The sequence below is a fragment of the Lonchura striata genome, chromosome Z (genome assembly GCF_046129695.1).
Source record: "Lonchura striata isolate bLonStr1 chromosome Z, bLonStr1.mat, whole genome shotgun sequence".
Taxonomy (NCBI): domain Eukaryota; kingdom Metazoa; phylum Chordata; class Aves; order Passeriformes; family Estrildidae; genus Lonchura; species Lonchura striata.
In genome coordinates this window covers 234489-257484 of record NC_134642.1, presented here as the reverse complement: position 1 = coordinate 257484, position 22996 = coordinate 234489, and the positions used below count along the sequence as shown (strand labels likewise).

The following is a 22996-nucleotide window of genomic DNA, read 5'->3' as shown; positions in this document are numbered from 1 at the left end:
TGGGAACCGGGCGGGGCTGAGGGCGGGGAGCGGGGCGGACTCAGAGCAGGAAGTGGGGCGGGGAGTGGGCCGGGTTGAGGGCGGGAAGCGGGTCGGGCCGCCGGGCACGGCCGCCGGGCACGGCCAGAGCGTGGCTCGGATATCCGTCCCTCCCGGTGAGTTTCCGAGCTGGCCTGGGTCCGAGGGGTCGTGCACTGTGAGTTGGTGTGCGGGTCAGCCGCGATCGTGCGGCCTCTCTGGCAGCTGCGAGCCGGTGACAGTGCACAGAATGTCTGAAAGATAAATACCCTGTTAATTCCCCTCAATATTACTTTCTTAGCAAAGACCGCACTTCCACGGGCTCTTCTCAGGGTAGTCGGAAGTCCCGCAGGAAAATCCACACTGTTTCCCCCAACATGCCAGACCAACCTTCCGCAGAGGTGAGCAAAACAAACCTCAGGTGACAGGCAGGCCCCAACCGTGACAGGTGACAGCGGTGACAGTTGGGGAGAGTCCCCGACACTGCCAAGATGAGAAACACGGCTGTTTGTCAGTGTGTAGCGTCCCAGAGCAGGGGCAGGGCTTGTCTCAGAGTTAAATCAAGCACTGAAGCAACAGTTAAGAGCTTCCTGTTTCACTCTCTCCATTTTCATTTAGCAGCCTGTCATACAGCCTTATTGGAGAAGAAAATAATTATCAGTCGGGGTTTTCTTTTTCAGTTTCTTTACACTCTTGGGTTTTGTTCTACATTTTTCATACCCATTTGATTCTGACACCCCTTCTTTTCCTCTTAATCTGTGAGTATGAGCAATCTTAAGACTTGGTAAGTATGTTCAGAGCCTGCTAAAAAGAGGATGATCTTGGAGGCGCTGGGGAGAGATTAAGCTCTTTTTCTAAAATGGCACACATTTCCTTCAGCATGGGTGAAAGTAAAACCTTACATTCTCACTTTTTCAGTTATACAGATGAGTACGCAAATATATGACCAGATGAGACTTGGCAAGCAAAAGGTTTCTGAGGTAAATTTTAGAATTTCTATATATAAATATATTAAGTATTCTTGACCAGGTAACACTTGTTTCTATAGAGAAAAAAGTGCTTGATGTTTTGTTTTGTATAGTGGCTTCCATCCAACAATATTCTAAACCCCTGATTATGAATCTGTTTTGCTTTTTTAGGACACATATGTGGGAGATGTCAAGGGAATTGGGAGTCTCTTCTTGGCAGCTTTCTAGACATAGGAAACTCAGCTCTTTTTCTGTTCTTTAAAGATCTGTAAAGTAATTTTTGAGGTAAAATTCTAGAATTACTTCAGCAGGATAAAATGGCGTGTGCATCAGGGGTCCAAACAGAACAGTATGAGGCCCTCTCCTGTCTACTTCCTCCATTTGCCAGTAACCTCAGAATTAATGCCTATAAAATACCAGAACCATGCTGAAGGAGACTAGAAACACAAAAGCACAAGCCTTGAAACAATTCCCTCTTACCCACTCACCCACACATGTGAAAGCAGGCTAAAATTTTGTAACTTAGAGGCATCGGCATAGATACTGTCTTGACAATTGTGCATGGAGGATTTGTAAAATCTCTTTTGAAAATGGAAACTCCTTTAAAAGTCTTCTTCCCAGGCATGGAAAGCTGCCCTCCAATCCACTGTGACATGCAGGAAAAACATCTAGAGACTCCCAAAATTATAGATGTTAGCAGTTTAGACTCTTCAAGTTAAGTCTCTTCAAATTCTTTTGCTACATGAGCTCACTAGAAGAAACAAAAATGTTTTCTATTTTTAAGAACTTGAAGTCTGTCCTGAAAATTACATTTGAATTCAAACCCAGTAACAGGGAAATGAAGGCTCAGCAAAGAGAACAGAAAATGGCCCACTGGCCTGAAACACAATTGGATTGTCAGGGACTGGGAGCACTGGCAGGTTGATAATCTGTATAATCATAATTCTGTACAATCGTAACAAATGAAATACCTTAATTGTCTCAAATTCTGCCTGGAAGTAGTTAGTACTATTTCTCTGTCATTATTCTTATAAAAATGCCATTTTATTTTCCATAAGTCTCATCAGGGAAGTCAAAACCCCTGTAAACACACAGTAACTATAAATCTCTCCCTTCAGCCTCCAGAGCTCTAAGCATTTAGACACACTAACAAGCCCACACTGGAAAGGGCAGAGGAGAAAAAAGGAAAAATTAGGTTCCAGTCAATGAACTCTCCTAAAAAGTGTTTGGAGCACCACTGCTTATGCTAATAAACATTTGAGGTATCTTGTGTTGAACTTGAGGATTTTGAGCAGAAATGCAAGACCTGTCTGGTTTCCTCCTGTCTCAGTGATCAGTTCATGATTTTTATAAATATCTCTGAAAGCAAGCCTTTGCACACAGGCAGAATTATTTTCTGTGTCACAATAGATGGGAATGCTGAAACAGACTGAGTTTTTTTACACTGGCTGTGCTTTAATACATATGCAGCTAATTAAATGTTCTGTGGAAGTCACAGAGGATTTTACTTTTGATTTTTCCTGAGACCATGCCTTAGCATTTGAGCCTTAGCACAGCTTTATAAAGACACTTACTGAACCCGAAGATTCACTGTCCTTGAGTTGCCCCTGGAAACAATGGATAGGAAAAGCACTGGGCATCTTAGAGAGCATTATCTTTTCTCATTATGTCTGTTTATCAAAACAGTGAAAGGAAGGTGGACTTTCAGAAGTTTTAAGCTATTCTTCAACAATCCAACCCATTTTAACCTTTACTCCAAGACATCTGGACATTTTTCTTTTTTAGAGTAATAAAATTATTAAGGTTGGAAAAGACTTCTAAGATCATCAATCCAGCCTTCAAAAAAACCTATTTTTTTTGACAGAAGAATTTCTTAAGATGTACCACAATTTAAAAAAGACAATTAATATACTGAGCCTTCTTTTTCTGTGCTTCATCTCCCTTGAGGATTCTCCCTAGCTCCTACTCCTAGGCCAGCAATCGGTGTGTGAAAGTGTATTATTTAATTTCAATTACAATGTTAATTACAGAAGACAAGTTGTTACTGAATCTTGCACTGTAATTAATCAACCTGATATTTACTTACTCCGTTGATCACACTGGATTAAGCTGGGTCTGGACAAGCAGGGCAAGGAAAGTGAGTGACAGGAGCATTATCATGGCACACTGCCTCCCATTGGGAAAGTTCATCTTCCTTCTGAAAGAGACGCCTTCAGGGATCATGGAATTTGAATTCCCTGTGAATTTGGTGTCATCTTAGCTTGACCAGCTCTGGAGACCATATTAACCTCCTCTTGTGATTTTCAGAAAACCATTCTAATTTAGCAAGTAATTAAGGGTCACATGTAGGATAAAGAGCTAGATAAGCTTGGATTACGCACAGGAAGCTTTGTTTCCAAGGCAACCCGAGCAGAAGGGGTGTTAATGCTGAGGTCAGGCACTTAATGAACTGGGAATGGTTTCTGGCTGCAAAATGTATTCGAACTGGGCAAGGCGAACTAACAACTGCATTGCCATTTAATGATTTGATGAGAGAAAACAAATGCCTACAGAGCTACTTAGCAGGCAAATACTGAAGAAAAATCTTACAGGCGGTGGCACCGTTCTGCTAAGCGAGGTCAGGAGAAGTCCAAAACAATGACGCTTGACAAGCCCAAAATACTTCAGTCAGCACTGATGGATTTCGTGACTTCCCAGTGTGAAGGTGTCTCTGTTTGCGTCAGCTGCCGTTGCTGACACACTCACCCTGTGTTGTGTGTTCTTTTCCTCCCGAGGTTAGTCCTGCCCGGAGGTTGCTGCCTGTGGAATCGCCCTGGGGGATTTAGAACACTGAAAAGCAAGACAGCTCTTCTGAGAGCTCCGGACGCAGTCCACTCCTGGGACTTTAGACTCTGGGAATTAATCCCTCGGGGCATTTGACAGGGCAAATCTCACACACAAATACCATGCACATGGATAAAATGGCCAAACAGCTTATCTGTAGCAAAATAGTTGGATTCCGTGAAAGACATTAATGTTTTTAAAATGGATTCTTGCATTGTTTTGTTCTGTATGACGTAAGGAACAGTTGGGAATGAGATTACTATGCTTGACGAATATTAGAGAGTACAGAAAGTGGAGATGACCCACTGATACCTGCCGCTTTCTCAGTTCACTTGGACCACACTTCTGTGAGGGAAAGAATTGCACAGGCATTTTTCAAAGCTTTCTTTAAAACAAACAGGCATTCCCTGCTTTTTGGGACAATTACAGGATATTCTGTAATGGCTGGGGCATTCTTGTGGCAGGAACACAGGCACCTCTAATTTTGTGCTATGCTTTTTCAAAGTATGTGGATGTATAAATTAGGGCAATTTTAGAGGCCAGCTGATCTCTCTTTTTCTTCTGTGTAGCCTTGGAATAAAAGCAGGTGATTTTACATTAGGCCACCTGGTTGCACAGTGGAAATTGAAACACACTGCTCTCTCAAATGGGAACTGTAGGACTTGTAGGACTTTCAGTTAAGGGTAAGACTGTGCTGAAGGTGAGCTGGTGAAACCTAAGCCACTCACAATATTCAAAAACAAACTAACACACAAAAAAGCCATAAAAAAAAAAAAAAAACAACCATCAACCCAAACCAAGCTAAGAAACAAATAAACAAATATCCAGAAGGGAATTTACCTTCTTTGCTCACAGGTAGTCAGTAGGTAAAAAAAAAAAAAAAAAAGAAAAAAAGAAAAAAAAAAAAAAGGTAATAGCCTTGAATTTAAGTTAAAGATTTGAAAAATGGCAAGGAGAATTTATGCAGAATATCAGGGGATATTTTGCTTTTCTTCCAACTGCCCAGTACCTGGTAAGAGGGCCAACAAGGCTATAGCCTCTCTACACAAGATTTTTTAGGATGCCATCACAGGTTTTTTGGTTGATATTTTTTGAGACACAATTTTATAATTATTCCTGGATCAAGGCTAAATCTTACAAATAATAGATGGGCATCAATTAATAAGGGGCATCATGCCTTCCACAGCCCACTTCATAAAAAGGCTAGATTTCAAAAGGATGCATCAATTGGGTGGCTAAATTCACTAAAGGAACTGCAAAGAGCTTAACATGCTTGGGAAAATCAAATGCCTTAATCCAACTTTGGCCTGTAGAAGCCTCAAGGTGGCAATTACTGATTTGATAGTGACCAGAGTCAGGCCATCTGAGATGGAATGCAGCTACACCATCTTCACTTTCCTCTTCAGTGAGAGATCCCCTTCTAACATGTCCTTCTGTGGTGCTGGATGGCTCTTTTTTATTTGAATTTTACTAGAATGAGCAGTTGGGCCATTCATGTTTATCTTTGAACATTAGGAGTTGTCAAATTTAGAATCTCTTTAATTGAATGACCCAGAAGTGAGCCATAAAAACCAGGGGAGCATCCCTGCCTTTGAACTTTGGCTTCTCTAATGCAGGCTCTGGATGAGCTGCTCATGTGATCCTCAGCAGAGTTTTAACCACCCAATTTCTCAGTGCTGCCTCTCTTCTGGTTGTGTGACAAGTCCCTGTCACTTTTCAGATGTCTCCCCCAGACTCTGAGCCTCGCCTCTGCCACCCTTTTGTTATCTCCCTTGTTTTATCTCCCCTCCCTACCTTTGCTGTTTGCTTTCTCCAGCGCATTTCTCTCTCTGCTGACTATAGGCCTTCCCTCAGCTCTGCCCAAGTTTCCATGTCCTTATTGTTTCTTTGAAGCCCTACATGTCCCAGTCTCAGTGGGGAGAGCAATATAGGGCATGATCCCTAATGCATCCCTTGATGAACCATCTGGTTCATCCATTTCATTTTAAGTGCAAGCACATCACTGCCACTTTTCTCTATTTCTGTATGTGAGCAGGAAGGAGCTCTCAGTGGGTTTGGTAACCAAAGGAATAAGTCAGGGGAAGTCCCCTCCAATTGAGTTTTACTGAGAAGAACTCTTGGAAATACCACGAAGTCCCTGTGGAACTCGGGGGAAAATAGACACACCCACTGTCACACCCACACCAAATTCTTTGCTGTCACCCGTTGTGCTTTTTTGCCTCCAAATAAAATTCGTAAACCTATTAAACATTACCCCAAGTGAATTCTTACTGAACTAACATTTCTAGAGTGACCAAAATTGAGGAAGAGCCATTTTCATACTACAAGATAAAGCATCAGGAAAGAGACAGGGAAAAGCGGGAGGATTTCATTTCCCAGCCTCTCTTCTGCTGCTTGCTTTCTCCAGCTTTATTGATGTCAGCGACTGATGGATACTCTGCCATCTGCCACCTCTCCTGCAGGGATAGCTGCCAAATTCCCTCTGAGCTCAAAGATGAGATTTCTTGGTCCCTGATGGTAGGAGCCACATATGAGATGGCCTGAAAATGCAATCAGGTCCCACCAGAAACAAACCAAAAGATGCTCTACTCTAGCAAAGGCAATACTGATTACAAAGGTGATTTGGCACGTGGCACTCCAGGAGTTTTGCAACCACTGAATTGCTCTTTGCCTCTGCAGGAAAAAGCAGGGTTTACCAGTTTTGCATCTTTCTTGGCTGTTTTATAGTTGAACGGCTATGGGCACCTGTTTGGAGCAACTGATTGTAACTTTGTTCTCTAGGAAATTTCTTTCTAGCAGCTAGCAAGAAATCCCTAGTTTTCATGACTACCAAAAGAAAATAAGTGACCATGAAATAAAGTGAAAAGAATCCAGTTTAGAATGTGAATAGAGCTACAAGTTACCAAACATAAACACAAACCCAAGGAACTTGCTGTTTGTATACTGACTGAGTTTTCTATACACAGGCAAAAAAAAAAAAAAAAAAAAAAAAAAAAAAAAAAAAAGTGAGGAAAGGAGGAGCCCTGACACTTTATTGCTCATCTACATAAATAGATAATCAAAATTGTCTTACTGAAAAGTTCATTGCCCTCTTGAGCTGACTGGAGAAGTTTCAGCTCCACTTTCCTCTTTTTGTCCAGTAGGAAACTACTTAGGAACTACTGCTGGATTTTGAAGAATTTCGAGAGCTGACTGTTGGTCCTGAGCCAGTGCCAGAGACTCTGAACCCATCATCATAAGGTAGCCTTTTCCTGGAGCCTAAAGGTGTGGCTTACTTGGACAAACAGCCTGAAAAAGCATCCTGTGCCCACATGTGTACCTAGATTGTATATAAAAAGATTCGGAAACAGCAGAGGATTGTGTTTAAAACGGGGATTTGTGCTGTCACCTTCAAAAAGCTCACAGAAATGTCTGTGTCTTTCCAGGCAACACTAGTAATACAGCAAGGCCTTTTTGTACTCTCCTTTAGCACTCAGAATACTCTCAATAGCTGGGAACTATAAAATTGGTCTTGGAAACCAGGAGCTGGTATCAACCCACGTACAGAATACATGGAAAATACAGAGTATTTAATGTTATGCTAACCCTTTTTCAGGAAATGCAGTTGGGTATGGCAAAGGCAGGACCTCTGGCTCCAGCTGTAGTGACAACATGTTTAATACTCTGATAGCAGCACTTTAAATTAAAAAAAAAAAAAAAAGAAAAAAAGAATGCCAAGGACGCTGGCCAAAGTGTGGGCATTCATTTAGTGCTGGAATTGTCCCTTTCTCTCCCAAAATTCAAACCCTCATAGCCATTGCCCTCATGCAATCATTTCCCTACTCAATTTAGTATCAAACAACAGGAGTTGGTTTAGGTTTGGGGTTTGAGGATGGCTGGTTTTGGGTTTTGGTGGTTTTTGGTTTTTTTTTTTTTTTTTGGGGTGGGGGTGTGGGTTGTTTTTGTTGTTTTGTTTTGGTTTGGGTTTTTTTGGTTGGTGTGGGGTTTTGTGGGTTTTTTTAATTTTCTTTTTTTGCTTAGCCCTCCTTAACTCCACTCATGCTGTCTTACTCTGTTTGCCAGTGCTTAAGTAGTGCTTTTTTTTAAAAAAAGAAACCAATTAGCACCTCATCAGCTTCAATTAGAGGAGACAAAAGCAGTGTAAAGATAACTCAATGAGAGGGGGTGGCACAATATCATGTAATCACTTAAGACAGCCGTGAGCATTCACTGTACTGACTCTGCCGGGCTGGGCCTATTCACCTTTTTTTGCTTCTTTCTGGATGCATTTAAGATTTTTTTTTTTTTTTTTTTTTTCTGGGAAGCCAGGCCTCCCCGGAGTCTCAGAGTCTGTCATTCAGGGCTACCTGTTTATAGCTCAACGACCAGAAGGACCTAAACAATCCTATATTGTACGCCCAGTGCTTCCTTAAACTTAGGCCTCCACAAAGGCATGTTTTCAGAAGCTGGGCAGAATAAGTTAAAGGCTGGCTTTATGCTCATTAAGTGTTCTGCTTGTACTGTCTTCTAATTACATGGCAGGGCAACAATGTCTTTTTTTTGTCAATGGCGTTCTTTGGAGCAGTTAATTTGGTGCCTGTACTAAATGCCCCAAACATTAATTACTGTGGAAGGAACCCTAATTTCCTCGGCGGCTTTCCTCTCCATTTACTTCCCTTGTTTTCTCATAGGCTTGGATGAGCCTCTATAATGAAATTACCTCATTAATGCCTTTATTCTTTCAAAGTAATTCATTCAAGATCTACCATTTAGTTTTAATTTGATGCTGTCAAAAGCAAAAGGTGCATTCATGTCTTTGATTAGTGCATTTTTTTCCTCTCTAAAGAGTGGACAGATTTAAATTATTAGGATGGCAAGTAGTGAGTTATAATTGGATACAAGCAGCACTTCAGTGAATATTAAATGTTTTCAAAGCCTGGCCTATCTGCTCTGATGACTATTAACTGTGTCCAGCGAGTTCTTCTGTGGGGTTTGAATTAACAGCACATTAGCTACTGTGAAGTAAATGAAGTTTAATTTTGTTTATGAAAAACGTTGCAGTTGCATTTATCAACATGACATTTCCTTGTAGCAGAGCTCAGTTTGCCCCATTATCCTATCCTGACCTCATTGCTTGGTTAGTCCAGCTCACAAGGGAGCTAGCTCATCCTGTACTCAGCCTTGCAAAGTCTGTCTGGAGACCTACCTGGGCATGGCTTGGAGGATAAGACCTGGGAAACTCTAAATATTGTCACCTTAGCTGCATTTAACCACCCTGATAATTTGCTTACAGAGTAGAGGGGAACAAAGTGTGTTTATAATTAATGGGGAGTGCACAGGCATGGACTGAGCAAGGAGGATTTTACACCAGATCTATTATCTTTAAATGTCTCTATCCTTCCTCCTTTCATTCACAACTCACCTCGCAAACTACCTGAGATGCATCAGAAAAACACAGATGGCAGAAGTCTTCTTCAACCTGCTTGGCACATGCAATTTAGGACTAATTACTAAGAGTTTATTGGGTGGCTGCAGTGCTCCCAGTCATCAAAGATCAGTCACATACTTTGGCCAGGACCTCTGCAGGGTCCTGTGCTCCCAGAGCCTTTCAGTTTGGAATATCTCCAAGGATGGAGATCCCTGAACTGCTCTGGGTACCTGTTGCAGTCGTTACCCGACTCCACATATTTTCCTTCAGTAATTGGCAGGAAATTATTATATATTCAATGCAAGCATTGACTGTAATAGGATAACTAGAATTTATAATATTTTATAAATAACATCTATTATAACTTTATTGTGTATTATATTTATTTTAGAAACTGATATATTTAGTGCATGTTACATAGGATACATGTATTAGATAGATATTATACATCTATTATGATTGCAATCACAAGGCACATACAGAGAAGTGCTGTTTATTTTTGGAATCTTTCCCACTTGTGCTGTAAAAGCATCTTGGGTTTGGATTACTTTCTCCTCCCAGCACGAGCAGGAGCAAACCTTTGTATTTATTTGTTCCACGATGGAGCAAGGTCGGGGGAATTTTGAAGTAATTTCTGAGTGCATGGCTTTCACCATAAACTGTGTCTCACTGCCCTCTCATGGCTAGATTATCCATGGATATCCCATTCTCATCTTCCTTAAGTTCTTACACGAATGTTCTAGCCAGCATCATCTCTCTGAATTCCTACCCCTGTCAGCACAGCCAAACACCACAACTCCATCATCCCAAAGGAACTCTGGCGTTTGCCTCTTCACCCCCACCCTTTTCCAGCAGACACGGTAGTGCCGGGCTGTCAGAAATGCCATTTTCTAGGCAGTTAGTCCCAGCAGATGGGAAAAGAGTTCCTGGGAACATGAACACAGTCCCCACGTCCCACCTGGCTGAGACCAGAGTCCATGCACCGAGAGCTGCGGGGAGCGGAAATTCTCCCCGAGAAGAATTCTCCCCTGCCCGGCAGCCTGTGCCTCCAGCCCTGGCCCTCGCACCTCTCACCTCCCGGCAAAGAGCGGCTGCCCCTCCTGCTGGCTGCTCTGGCAGCTCTGCCGACTGTGCCCAGGGCAGGTGACAATGCCGGTGGGGCACACCAATGCCGAGGAACTCGGGTTGTTTGCAGGGAGCAACCAGCCAAGCAGGGATGCTTTTGCACTGAAGGGGGACAACCAGGGACAAGAACTAAAGAGGCTGGGGCAGCACAGCCCCCAAACCTGCCCAGTCTCCAGCTGCCACACGTTTCTGTGCCCAGACAGGATGCAAATCCACACCCAGAACAACTTGGAGGGAGGTCCAGCTGCTCATCTCTAGCCATGCCCAAGCATTCAGTGCCAGTGTCTGTCAGCCCCTTCTCCTCTCTGTCCTGATGTACCAGCGCTTGAGCCATGCTGGCACCGCTGCATTGATTAAATACCCACTAACACATATTGCCAATATCAAATTTCTCTGCCTATCCAGGACAGGCCAGTTAGCTGTGTCCCGTTCTCCCACTCTCCCAACAGAGACCTCCTCATTCCACATCCCAATTCAGGGAACACCAACTTAGCCCTGGGCCGAGAAATGAAAGAAAACAAACATTCAAAAAAAACATCCCTGTCTTGAGGCTGTCCAGGCCTGGGAGAAACCCCTTCCCACCAGCCTCTTGGCTTTATCCCAGTCCAAGTAACTGAGGAAATGCCCATTCAACCCCAGAGCAGACAGGCTGTAATGTTGTCTGCACACCAAACACCACAGCCCCAAGCACCAGCCCTGGATTGCACTTCACAGCCTCAGTCAATGCCACATGGGAAAGACACGTGATTTTTCCTTTACTGAGAGACAAAAAACAACAGCAAGGGCTGTCCCAGCTGACCTGGCCCTCGTACACAGCTGCATCAGTGAATAGGATCATCCGCCATCTCTCACTCTGCTGTAGGAAAATACTGCAAGCTGTGGTTGGGTCTGTGGTTTAAAAGCTACTTTTAGATCAGCAAAAAGGTCTTTGGCTGGGACAATTCACTGAATTTATTGGTGGATCCTAAAATCCATTTCCAGGTGCATAAAAACCCAAAGGAAAATCGGAGCAAACAGGAGTTCAAGGTGCTTTGGGCACAGGTTCCCTGAACTGCAGCAAAATGGTCCCAAGTCTGCACTTAAGCTACACCCCCTGCACCTTGTGTTCTCCAGACCAGTCACCCTTCCTGAGAAGGCCAGAGAGAAGGGATGGGTCAAGGGAGCCATTCTGGGAACCCCCAGCCCCACTACCAGTGATGCTGTCAGTGCCTGCAGCCCTCACCACAATTTGTGTCACTCACTGGGTGATTCCTGATGTGGCACTTGGGGATGGAGCTGAGGGTGTCCTTGGCAGTGCTGGGGCAGCAGTTGGACCCACCAGTCTCCAAGGGCATTCCCAACCTCAGGAATTCCATGGGACTCTCCATGACTGTCCCAGCTGCACAGGCAGGCACAGGAAGCTGTTACACACAGATTATATTGCTGTGAGCCAGAGCACTCCAGGTCATCCTTGAGAGAGTGCAGAGAGCAGGAAAAAAACACAGTACTGATCCTGCTCCATGCTTTCCCAGTGGGGCATGAACACCATTTCATCCTTACCCTGAGAGCTCCAAGGAAAAGAACTACTGAGCTGGCACAGAAGATGCCACTTTCCTGACACTCTTGCCCTAGAACCACAGCTCAGCAGGTTTCTGTGGGAATCTGAATTATCTTAGTAGTTCAGAAGCTGCATGTCCCTAAAGAAAGCCCTTGGGAACAAGAAGCTTCTCACTGGCATCTCTTACTTCAGTGTACACTTGCAGTGCATTGAGACTGTTTAAATCAGAATGAAGTGACTTGGCGACAGCACAGCACTAGGTCAGGGACACTGGGAAACTCACCAAACAACATTGACTATGGACTCTCCATTCCAATAGGAGAATGGAACTCCAGATGTAGCATCCTCATTTCTCACAGTTCTGTTTCAAGGACTCCCCTCAGGAAAAGGATGTCACTAGTCCCACTAGCAAATACCCAAGGCAATTTTTACTCCCTACAAAGAGTAGGAATGACCAAGAACAGTTGCTGTCATAGGAAAAGCAGGGGATTGTGATGATCAAACACTTTCTCCTGTGAAGGCTTCAGTTCCTAACACCACCCTTGAGCAGCTCTGCCTCACCCACCTGCTCCAAAACAGCTCAGTGGGGCTTAGCTCCAGCTCTTTGGACTTTGTCCATCCCCACTGCTCTGAGAGGCAGCACCAACAGCACAGCAGGGGAACACCTGAACAGCTACAACCAGGGACACACCAAGGCTAGCAGGTCCTGCAGCACAGCTTCTTGTGATTCAGGACCTCTGATTTTTGGTACAGATTCACTGGAATTTATTTATATATTCATTTTCAAATATGTCCTCTCTATCTACTTTATTATATGCAGGAATATAAGAATCTCTGAAGAGACATCTGAAGGTTTTGAAAGTAATGCCATAACATTTTTATTTAGCCTCACACTTGAGGCTGCTCTGAGCCCTCCTCATCCTTACAGCTCACACCTGTTGGCTGCTCTGAGCCCTCATCCTTACAGCTCACACCTGTGGCTGGTCTGAGCCCTCATCATCTTAACAGCTCACACCCTTGGCTGCTCTGAGCCCTCCTCATCCTTACAGCTCACACCTGTTGGCTGCTCTGAGCCCTCATCCTTACAGCTCACACCTGTGGCTGGTCTGAGCCCTCATCATCTTAACAGCTCACACCTGTTGGCTGCTCTGAGCCCTCCTCATCCTTACAGCTCACACCTGTGGCTGGTCTGAGCCCTCATCATCCTAATAACTCACACCTGGGGCTGCTCTGAGCCCTCCTCATCATCCTCACAACTCACACCTGGGGCTGCTCTGAGCCCTCATCATCCTAACAGCTCACACCTGCCGCTGTTGCCACCCTCCAACAGCGTCTCTCCATCTCCAGCACACAGCCCACTTCTCACAGATACAGATTCAACAGAAATCTGCTACAGCTGTCGGCTTTTCTTAATCCACCTGGTTACACAATTAAAACACATACATGCACTGATGGTGATTGAAAGAAAGCTTTCCCCTGGAGAAAACAGTCCTTTTGCTGGCACACTTTGCTACACCTTTGGAAAAAGCAGAATCTGCACCAACTCCTAAGACCCCTGCCGAGGAACCCAGCCCTGCTTGGGACACCCAAAGCAGCAGACCTCGAAAAAGGAGGGGAAAAGTCAAGCTTGGAGTGGAAAAAGAGGACAGAAGTACAGCAGCCTTTAAAAATGCCTGCACGGAGCAATAGTGGGAAACAGACACATTTATTCTTTCCTTGCTTTCTGTGATGACATAAATAGGAAGCAAGAACACGTTAAACAAAAGGCAGAGCTAGGATTTTACAGGTCTTTATTTTGGCAGGCTGCATGACAAACGCCTCTTCCGGGTCTGCGACACGTTTGGGGGAATGGCAGAGAACGGAGGCAAAAGGTGTCGGGAGCCCTTTCTGTTCCCTTCAGCCCCTGCAGCTGCTCCGCTGGTTTCAGGGCACTTGCTTGGTTCGTTCCTAGAGAAAAAGGCTAGGGCATGATTTTCAAAACTACTGCCCATCCACAGTCAGAGTTTCCTACATTCCTGGGTACAAATGAGTGGTCGAGAGAGGGCTTCTTTCCAAATGAGGTTAGCCATAGCTTCCTATTCTTTACCAATAGCTGTGAAAACGAAACACTTGCCATGTTTTAGTATTCTACACACACCCCTCCCAGGGAATTTTGGGGCAGCTTTGGGTCCCTCTGCGGGACGGTACCCAGCGTGACCCCCTCCCCTCATTCGCCACCCACCCGCTCCTCCACCGCAGTGTGCGTCCCTCTCCTAGCGACCTTGGGGTGCCCCAAATGCCATCAGAGGCCCGAGGCTTCAGCCCCTAACCCTGACCCCCGAAGAAGGCACAGGACGAGTCCAACTGCCCCGGACAGCAGCCCAGCACTCCCTTCCAGCCCTTCCCACGCCTCCATCCCCCCAGAAAGGGACTCCGCCGCAACAAGAAAGGGGGGGGCAGCCCCCAGAAGGCTCGAAGCTCCTGCCCCGCCTCGCTGTCGCGGGCCAGGGGCAGAAACAGGGAGCGGCAGAGGTTTGTTTGTGTGGAGGTGTGAACACTCCAGATGCCCCTGGGGACACTGCTGGGCAGCTCTGTTCTAGCAGGACTGCACGCCTGTGCTCCCAGAGCTTCAGTTCAGAGCTCATCTCAAAACAAAGGTAGCTGAAGAGATTTTTGTTTCATACTCATCACTGTTTTTCTCTTCTGTTTTTTGTTTCGCTTTAAACAGTTTGAAAACCACAAGGATGTAAGCCAAGAGCCTCCTGTGGCACTGGATTCTGTATTTGCCACTTTGCTGAAGGGAGCCTGGGAGAGAGGAAGCAGTACCTTCCTGGAAGATGGTGTTCAGACAAAGTGGAGAGACTTGGCTTCCCGGCTCCCCCCACCTGAGCAGCTTTTGTTGGGAGTAAAGCACGTGCTGCTGTACCCGAAATCCACAGTAGAGAACTTCAGCAGATAATACTGTAGTTATTCTTGGTTTACTTTAAGGCACAAGTTACAAATGACTAGGCTGCTAAAACTTAGGTTCCAGTGCTGTAGCTCTTTTCCCCCGACTAGGCTCCGAGGGTACGCAGCACCATACAAAACTGCACCTAATTTGTAAAAAAATGTAATTTGTTCTGATTATTGAAGCTGAGCTTTATTCCGTGGAATCCCAGCTGTGTGCTGCCCCAGGGCCTTTGTACAAATAGCGTCACCGGAGCTGCACATTCCTTGTGATATGTATGGGATTTTGGGGGGGTTCAATAAAAAGGAGATGCAAAATGAGGGAATTGCTTTTAGATGTAACTATTCTTGTCCTAAAGGGGCCATCAGCTCTGTCCCCAGAGCTGAGTTACGAGTGCGTGTGTTGAAAGAGCCGCAAGCCTTTAGGGGCTGCAGTTTGTGTGCCCTGTGCTGAGGTGCCCTGAGGAAATGTGTGAGCCGGAGGGAGCCGGGGCCGGGCGGAGGGAGCCGAGTCCAGCCGAACGGAGCCGAGCTCTGCCGAGCGCAGCAGCCCGGGCAGGGCGGGGCGCCGGGGGGGAGCCGGGGCGCTGGGAGGGATCCCCCTCCTGTCCCTCTCTCTACCGCTCCATGCTCCTGCCCGTATTCCCCTCGGTTATCTCTCTTTCCCCCGTTTCCATGTCCCCTCCAAACCCGGCTCCTTCCTGTCCTGTCCCTGCCCCGCTGCTCCGTTCCATTCCCCCCCTCTGCCTCCTCTGTCCACCGTCCCTCTTCCCTCCCCTGCCGGCCTTTGAATCCGAATTATAAATCAGAATGTGAATATAAATATGAAAAATATAAAAATAAAATACATTGAAATGCAGTTTAAAAGAAAAGGTTTTTTCTTTTGGTTCTTGTTGGGTTAGAGGCAGGGGTTTTTTCGTTGGCGTTCTTTTCCGCGCGAGATGTTTCGGGGCATTTGCTACCGAGGACGTTCCGCAGGGGACGGCGCCCGTTCTTTTTTGCCGCCGGCCCCGCCCGCGGCCCCGAGGCGAGCGGCGGCCCCCGACGGTTGCGTGCGGCAATGCTGCCACCTTGTGGACACAGGGCGGTACTGCAGGCCCCCAGCCAGTCCCCGGCAAAATCACCGCGACGGGGCGGGAGGGGCCAGAGCGGCCCCAAAACCACCGAGACGGGGCGGGAAGGGCGAGGGGCGGCAGCGAGCGGCGAGCGGGGCGGTGTCTGTGAGTGAGGGGAGGGCTGAAGGCGGCTCCGCGGCGGCGCCGGAGAAGGATGGCGGCGGCGAGGGCGGTTTTCTGTCCTGCGCCGGCCGCCGTCCGTGCCACCGCGCTTTAAAGCTTTCCGCCCTGCGCCGGCCGCTGTCCGTACAACAACGGTTAATCTCTATGGTTTCTGCGGACTTCCTGTTCGTCTCTATGGTTTTATGGAATTTCCGGTTAATCTCTATGGTTTCTGGAAAACTTCCGGTTCGTCTCTATGATATTATGGAACTTCCGGCTCATCTCTATGATTTCTGGAGGACTTCCTGTTCGTCTCTATGGTATCATGGAACGTCCGGCTCATCTCTATGGTCTTTGGAGGACTTCCGGTTCGTCTCTATGGTATCATGGAACGTCCGGCTCATCTCTATGGTCTTTGGAGGACTTCCGGTTCGTCTCTATGGTATTTTGGAACTACCGGCTCGTCTCTATGCTCCTGGAGGACCTCCCATTCATCTCTATGGACCGTCTCTGTGGTCGCTCCTGCGCGTGCGCGGCCGCCATGAGGGAGCGGACGCGGGAAATGTGCCAGGCGGGAGCCCAGAAAAATGGGGAAAAAAAGGTAAAAATCTGGAAAAAAGCGCCAAAAAGCGGGACGAGGAGCCCTGAATCGGGATGGGGGAACGCGGGAATGGGGAGAAAGTGACCTAAAATGGGAAAAGAGCCCAAAAATTGGGGAAGAAAGGGCGAAAATGGGATCGGGGAGCTCGGAAATTGGGGGGGGAGTGACCAAAGTCGGCGAAAGAGCCGAAAAGTGGGAAAAAGATCTGGAAATGTGGGAAAGTCGCACAGAGAAACGGTTTAAGAGCCCAAAAATGCGGGAAAGGCAAAAAAATAGGGAAAAGGCAAAAAAAAAAAAAAAAAAAAAAGAGGGAAAAGAGCCAGAAAATTCGGATCATGGTGTGGAGAGTTTTGTGGATGAGCGGCTTCGGGAGAGAGGCCATGACTACATGCAGTTAGTGAAGCGGTAGCTGAAAATTGCAGAGTGCAGCAATAGCGGATGTAGCAACAATATCACACGTCCTTGGGTGAGCTGGTGCCCGGCAGCAGAACGGTCAGCAAAGAGATAAGTGTAAGGGAAAACAAAGCAAGCAGAGGAAGCCCCAAAGGCGAGCTTGACCTGTTCTAGAGACACCAATGAGGAGCCTAAGTTTTGCAATATGCATGAGCTTCATTATAACGGGTATAACTGTACATGCGTGCTTAGAATAAACTGAAACTTGTTGGCATTATAGAATGGGCTTGTCTCCCGTCATTTTTCCACACAAATAGTGACCACGACGTGATAGGCGCCACGGTGGAGTGAGGAAAAAGAGTTCAGGTCCTGATGCAGCCAGGATGGCAAAAGTGCTGAATTGAAATAGAGTGCACCGTGCCCCAGGTGACTGCAGAGGCAAGCCTGGCCGATACGTGCTGCCGACGACCTCGGAGGGCTGCAACAGCGCTGACAATAGAGGTATGGAGAGGCAAGCAGCATATGATTTATTTACTGCGTTCTTGCAGAAAAGGCAGATTAAAAACATCAATTTACATAAAGATCTGCCAAGGTTATTAACATATAGGTATGCTAAGGGGCTCTTTATAAATTCTCATACAGTACATAAGTTGTCTAAGTGGCGTAAGTTTAAAGATAAACTATAAGAAGACATTTTAGATGATGATAAGACACCCAAAAAGCTAAAAAAGTTGTAAAAGGTAGATCACAATGAGTTATTACAACATCAGGCAGAAAAAAAAGCTGCTGCACAAGCAACTTCACACTAGAGAAGAATAAAAGTTATAGCAGAGAAAATTAATTACCTAGTATTTCCATGCCACCTGCTGTGTCTACAGTGGAATTACCTCCCTTGCGACCCGTGCCTGAGGACACGGAAACAGAGTCGGGTTGTGAGCCCACGGCTCCTCCAGCCCCCCCAAACAGAGATCACCGGTTTGTCAGAGTTTGTCTGTCAGTAAATCACCCCCTAAGGCAAAGTCTGACCTAACAAAGGCTCTGGCCAGAGAGCAAAAAGAAGTTTAGGCAACTCTAACAAAAGTAAAACTAAACAAAGAAAATAAGCAAACTTTAGAACTAGCAGCAGAACTAGCTTATCCTATAATTTTTCAGCAGCAAGCAAGCAAAAGGTTACCAGCTCAAATTACACCATTAGATTAAAAAATTTTTGTCACAGTTGCAAGCTACAGTGAGTCAATTTAGAGTAACTAATAAACAAACTAAGCAAATACTAAATTATATTTAGAGTACTAATATATTGCTACCAAAAAATTATAAAAGTCTTGCTAAACTTATTTTCTCACTGCATCAGAAACTTTTATTTAGTGCACACTAGCAAGCAGAAGTTAATAAAGCTGTAGCTATGCAAAAGCAGCCTAAAGATCCTCTTCACAAAGTAACTATAGATAAATTGATAAGCTTAAGACCATATTTTCGCACCAAGGCACAAGCTATGCTAAAACCTAAAAAATGTCAAAAGGCAATGCAACTAACTCAACGAGCTATAGATCAGGTAAAAGACCCAAGAAGTTTACCAGCATATATAAAAATTAAGCAAAAAAAAACCAAAACCAAACCTTTTAAAGCATTTATTAATAAAGCAACAACAGGAATAAAAAAAAAATAGAGTGCCTAAGTTTATACGTAAATCATTATTAAAGCAGTATGCTTTACAAAATTGTAATACTTCTACAAGAAGTATATTAAATACATTAAAAACTAATTAAACTATAAAAAATACACTAAGAAAGATAACTAGTATAGCAACAAAGCAACAAACATTTTTAGTTAAAACTATTAAAGTACTAAAGGAAAAGTTACAAAAGCAAGCAAAAGCATCACAAACACAAGTGTTAACTGCTCTTACACCCCTCCAAACATCAATAACAACCCAAGAAAGTCCTCACGGCGGCCGAATAAAATGTTTCCATTTTGGTGGGGTTTTTTGTTTGTTTTGTTTCTTTTTGGTTGGTTTTTTTTTGGGAACTAAAAAGATACTTTGTGTTCCTGGAATGTTGCATTCTACCTCTGTTGTTTTCCCAGTTAGTCTGGATCCTCTGATTACATTTTTTCCTTCACTTATTAGATGTCGTGGATATGCTGGCTGTTCTGATGGAGGGCAGTGATGGCTTAGATGAAGGAATTGGCTTATCTTTAAATGAAGACATGATTATCTAAACAGTTCCCTTCAGTGCTGTTGTCCCTGCTGCGTTAGGAGCCAGGAATATGCTGTTGCTTCAGTCTGAAAACAGAACAGGTACAGGGTTTTTTTTTTATGTTTTATGTGTAATTTCTAGCAGTGGAGTGAAAGTGGAATAATTTCTACCCTCTTGCAATAATTTTTTACCATTTATCATTTTTTACCTTGAGGCAATTTATTACCTTCCCTGCAAGCAGCAGGAGGTGCAGATTCATGGTGCTTTGTGCTCAAGAGGGGCATTGAAGCTCTGTAGGTGTTTCTGCCCTTTTTCCCTGACCCTAAAGAGAAGGGACACTGTCCCTGCATGGACAGTCTTGGCCTGGAAGTAGTTGGCCTCAGTAACACAGTGTTTTAAGGGCAGAGGAGAGGAGAGGTGGTTCCCGTGCCTGTGGGCAGCTCTTCCCGAGAGCAGGAGAGGGGACTGCATTGTTAAGTAGGAAGTGGATGCGTTTCCCAAAGAAAACCTCAGAAATTAAGCTCCAGGGGCAAATATGGCGAGGTTCTACCACCTCCTTGAGGACATCCTTAAAACCACAGGGGCATCAGCAGGGCTTGGAGCAGGACTGGCCAATCCCAGAGCACCTCACGAAGCCCTCTGTGTGTCTGTGGCAGTCGAGTAGCACCTGGGGTGTGCTGAAAGTCCCAGTTCTGAGAGAAAATTCTGTTTAAACTTGTACACGTTGGCTGGGTGTGTCCCCCCAGTACAGCTCGGTTCTTCTCTGAGGCGGTGCCTGGCAGGGTCTCTCCCTGTTAAGGGCCGGGCGTGTTTTTGGCACAACAAGTGAATGTGGATTATTTGCTTCAGCAAGAGCTGATGATGTCTGGAGGGTTTTTCAGGTACCTCAGCGGCCAGGAGCATGTGTCTAGGTCACTAGGAACACTTTTTGATCTCGTTCGGTTCTTTTCTGCGTGAGGCTCTGTGGGCTGCTGGCAAGGCCCAAAGTAAGGAAGGTTGCCCCAGTGTCCGTGCTCATGTCAATAGTTTAATTTATTTGGCTTTTCTAGGAGCAGACGTCGTGGAGGACCTTGGTGCTGTTTTCACTGGCCTCCTGCACTCTCTGAGAGAACCCCTTGCTCCCTGCGTGACGTTCCAGCTCTGTGACAAAGATCCCGAGTCCCTGAAAGCTGCTAAGTATCCTCAGCTCTACCAGTTTAACCGATACTATAGGCTCTGGATGCCCAAGCAGTCCCAGGAACCTGTGGTATGGAATCCCTGAAGTCACTGAATTCTTGAGCCAGTATTCCTATAAAATCCTCGCTGTCGACAGAGGTTACATTTCCATCAGTAACAGCGTTTTTATTGAGGAGGTAATTCTGCATCTCTTGTTGATCACGCTGGGGACACACGTTTGCTCCAGGGCTTTTCTCTGATGGCACAAGAGGTCTCTGTGGTGTTTGGGGGGCGATACCAGGGCTCAAGGCTCATACAGAGACTCCTCACCGGGCACAGCAGAGCCTGGTGTGCGCTGTGGCCTCTGTTTACAGCGCCCGGAGTTCCCCCGGGTGGGTGGAGGATCACAGGCCCCTGGGCTGGGTTTGGTGAGTTTTTCTCAGCTCAGCAGTGTGAACACTCCAGATGCCCCTGGGGACACTGCTGGGCAGCTCTGTTCTAGCAGGACTGCACGCCTGTGCTCCCAGAGCTTCAGTGCAGAGCTCATCTCAAAACAAAGGTGGCTGAAGAGATTTTTGTTTCATACTCATCACTCTTTTTCTCTTATGCTTTTTGTTTGGCTTTTTAAACAGTTTGAAAACCACAAGGACTTAAGCCAAGGGCCTCCTGTGGCACCGGATTCTGAATTTGCCACTTTGCTGAAGGGAGCCTGGGAGAGAAGAAGCAGTACCTTCCTGGAAGATGGTGTTCAGACAAAGTGGAGAGACTTGGCTTCCCGGCTCCCCCCACCTGAGCAGCTTTTGTTGGGAGTAAAGCACGTGCTGCTGTACCCGAAATCCACAGTAGAGAACTTCAGCAGATAATACTGTAGTTATCCTTGGTTTACTTTATGGCACAAGTTACAGATGACTAGGCTGCTAAAACTTAGGTTCCAGTGCTGTAGCTCTTTTTCCTTGACTCGGCTCCGAGGGTACGCAGCACCATACAAAACTGCACCTAATTTGTAAACAAATATCAGTTGTTCTGATTATTGAAGCTGGGCTTTATTCCGTGGAATCCCAGCTGTGTGCTGCCCCAGGGCCTTTGTACAAATAGCGTACGGGGGGGGGGTAGGGGAACCAGAACTTCACATTCCTTGTGGTAGGGATGGGATTTCGGGGGGGGGGGGTTTAAATAAAAAGGAGATGCAAAATAAGGGAATTGCTTTTACGTGTAACTATTCTTGTCCTAGAGGAGCCGTCAGCTCTGTCCCCAGAGCTGAGTTACGAGTGTGTGTGTTGAAAGAGCCGCAAGCCTTTAGGGGCTGCAGTTTGTGTGCCCTGTGCTGAGGTGCCCTGAGGAAATGTGTGAGCCGGAGGGAGCCGGGGCCGGGCGGAGGGAGCCGAGCTGTGGGAATGGGCGAATGGAGGCGGGCGCGGGCTGGACTAGGCGAGCGTGGGCGAAAGCGGCCGAAAGGGGCCGAGGAGGCGAGCGGAGCCGAGCTTTGCCGAGTTCAGCCGAGGCGAGCCGAGCTTTGCCGAAGAGGCGAATGGAGGCGAATGCGGCCGGAAATAGCCGAGCGTGGCCGAAAGTAGCCGAAGCTGGCCGAGGAGCCGAGTCCAGCCGAACGGAGCCGAGCTCTGCCGAGCGCAGCAGCCCGGGCGGGGCTGAGCCGGGGCGGAGCCGGGGTGCCGGGAGGATCCCCTCCTGTCCCTCTCTCTCCCGCTCCATGCTCCTGCCCGTATTCAGTTACCTCTCTTTCCCCCGTTTCCATGTCCCCCCCAAACCCGGCTCCTTCCTGTCCTGTCCCTGCCCCGCTGCTCCGTTCCATTCCCCCTCTCTCCCTCCTCTGTGCCCCGTCCCTCTTGCTGCCCTGCCGGCCTTTCCCTTCCCCGCCCGCTTTCCTCCGCAGCCCGACCTTCCTCCCCGCCCTTTCGCATGTCCCGCTCTCCCTCCTCTCTTCCCGTCGCCCCTTCGCTTCTTTCCCCCGCAGCCGCGGGGCTCGGGGCGCCGGAGAATAAAGCCCCGAGGGCCGGAGCCCGGCGCCCCCCGGGCCTTGCGGGAGTCCCCGCACGGAGCCGGAGCTCTCGGCGGATCCCCCGCGCCGCTCGGACCCCGCCCCGGCGCTGCCGGACCCGCGGCTCCGCCGGCATCGCGCTGCGAGCGGCCCCCGCTCCGTGCCGTGCCGGCCGTGCCGCGTCCCCGCCGCCTCTGCCGCTCCCTCTTTCTGCCCCTGGCCCGCGACAGCGAGGCGGGGCAGGAGCTTCGAGCCTTCTGGGGGCTGCCCCCCCCTTTCTTGTTGCGGCGGAGTCCCTTTCTGGGGGGATGGAGGCGTGGGAAGGGCTGGAAGGGAGTGCTGGGCTGCTGTCCGGGGCAGTTGGACTCGTCCTGTGCCTTCTTCGGGGGTCAGGGTTAGGGGATGAAGCCTCGGGCCTCTGATGGCATTTGGGGCACCCCAAGGTCGCTAGGAGAGGGACGCACACTGCGGTGGAGGAGCGGGTGGGTGGCGAATGAGGGGAGGGGGTCACGCTGGGTGCCGTCCCGCAGAGGGACCCAAAGCTGCCCCAAAATTCCCTGGGAGGGGTGTGTGTAGAATACTAAAACCGGGCAAGTGTTTCGTTTTCACAGCTATTGGTAAAGAATAGGAAGCTAT

At 47.1% G+C, this 22996-nt stretch overlaps 2 long non-coding RNA genes across 2 annotated transcripts; both read left to right on the top strand.

Moving 5' to 3' along the window:
* The first annotated feature begins 103 nt into the window (after window positions 1–103).
* On the top strand, window positions 104–15124 carry LOC144248197 (uncharacterized). Its single transcript, XR_013341590.1, has 3 exons — window positions 104–155; window positions 937–998; window positions 14586–15124. It is a non-coding gene; the product is annotated as an uncharacterized LOC144248197 (long non-coding RNA).
* Window positions 15125–16544: 1420 nt separating this feature from the next.
* On the top strand, window positions 16545–21559 carry LOC110478585 (uncharacterized). Its single transcript, XR_013341673.1, has 5 exons — window positions 16545–16621; window positions 17332–17515; window positions 19140–19310; window positions 20259–20561; window positions 20997–21559. It is a non-coding gene; the product is annotated as an uncharacterized LOC110478585 (long non-coding RNA).
* Window positions 21560–22996: the final 1437 nt, after the last annotated feature.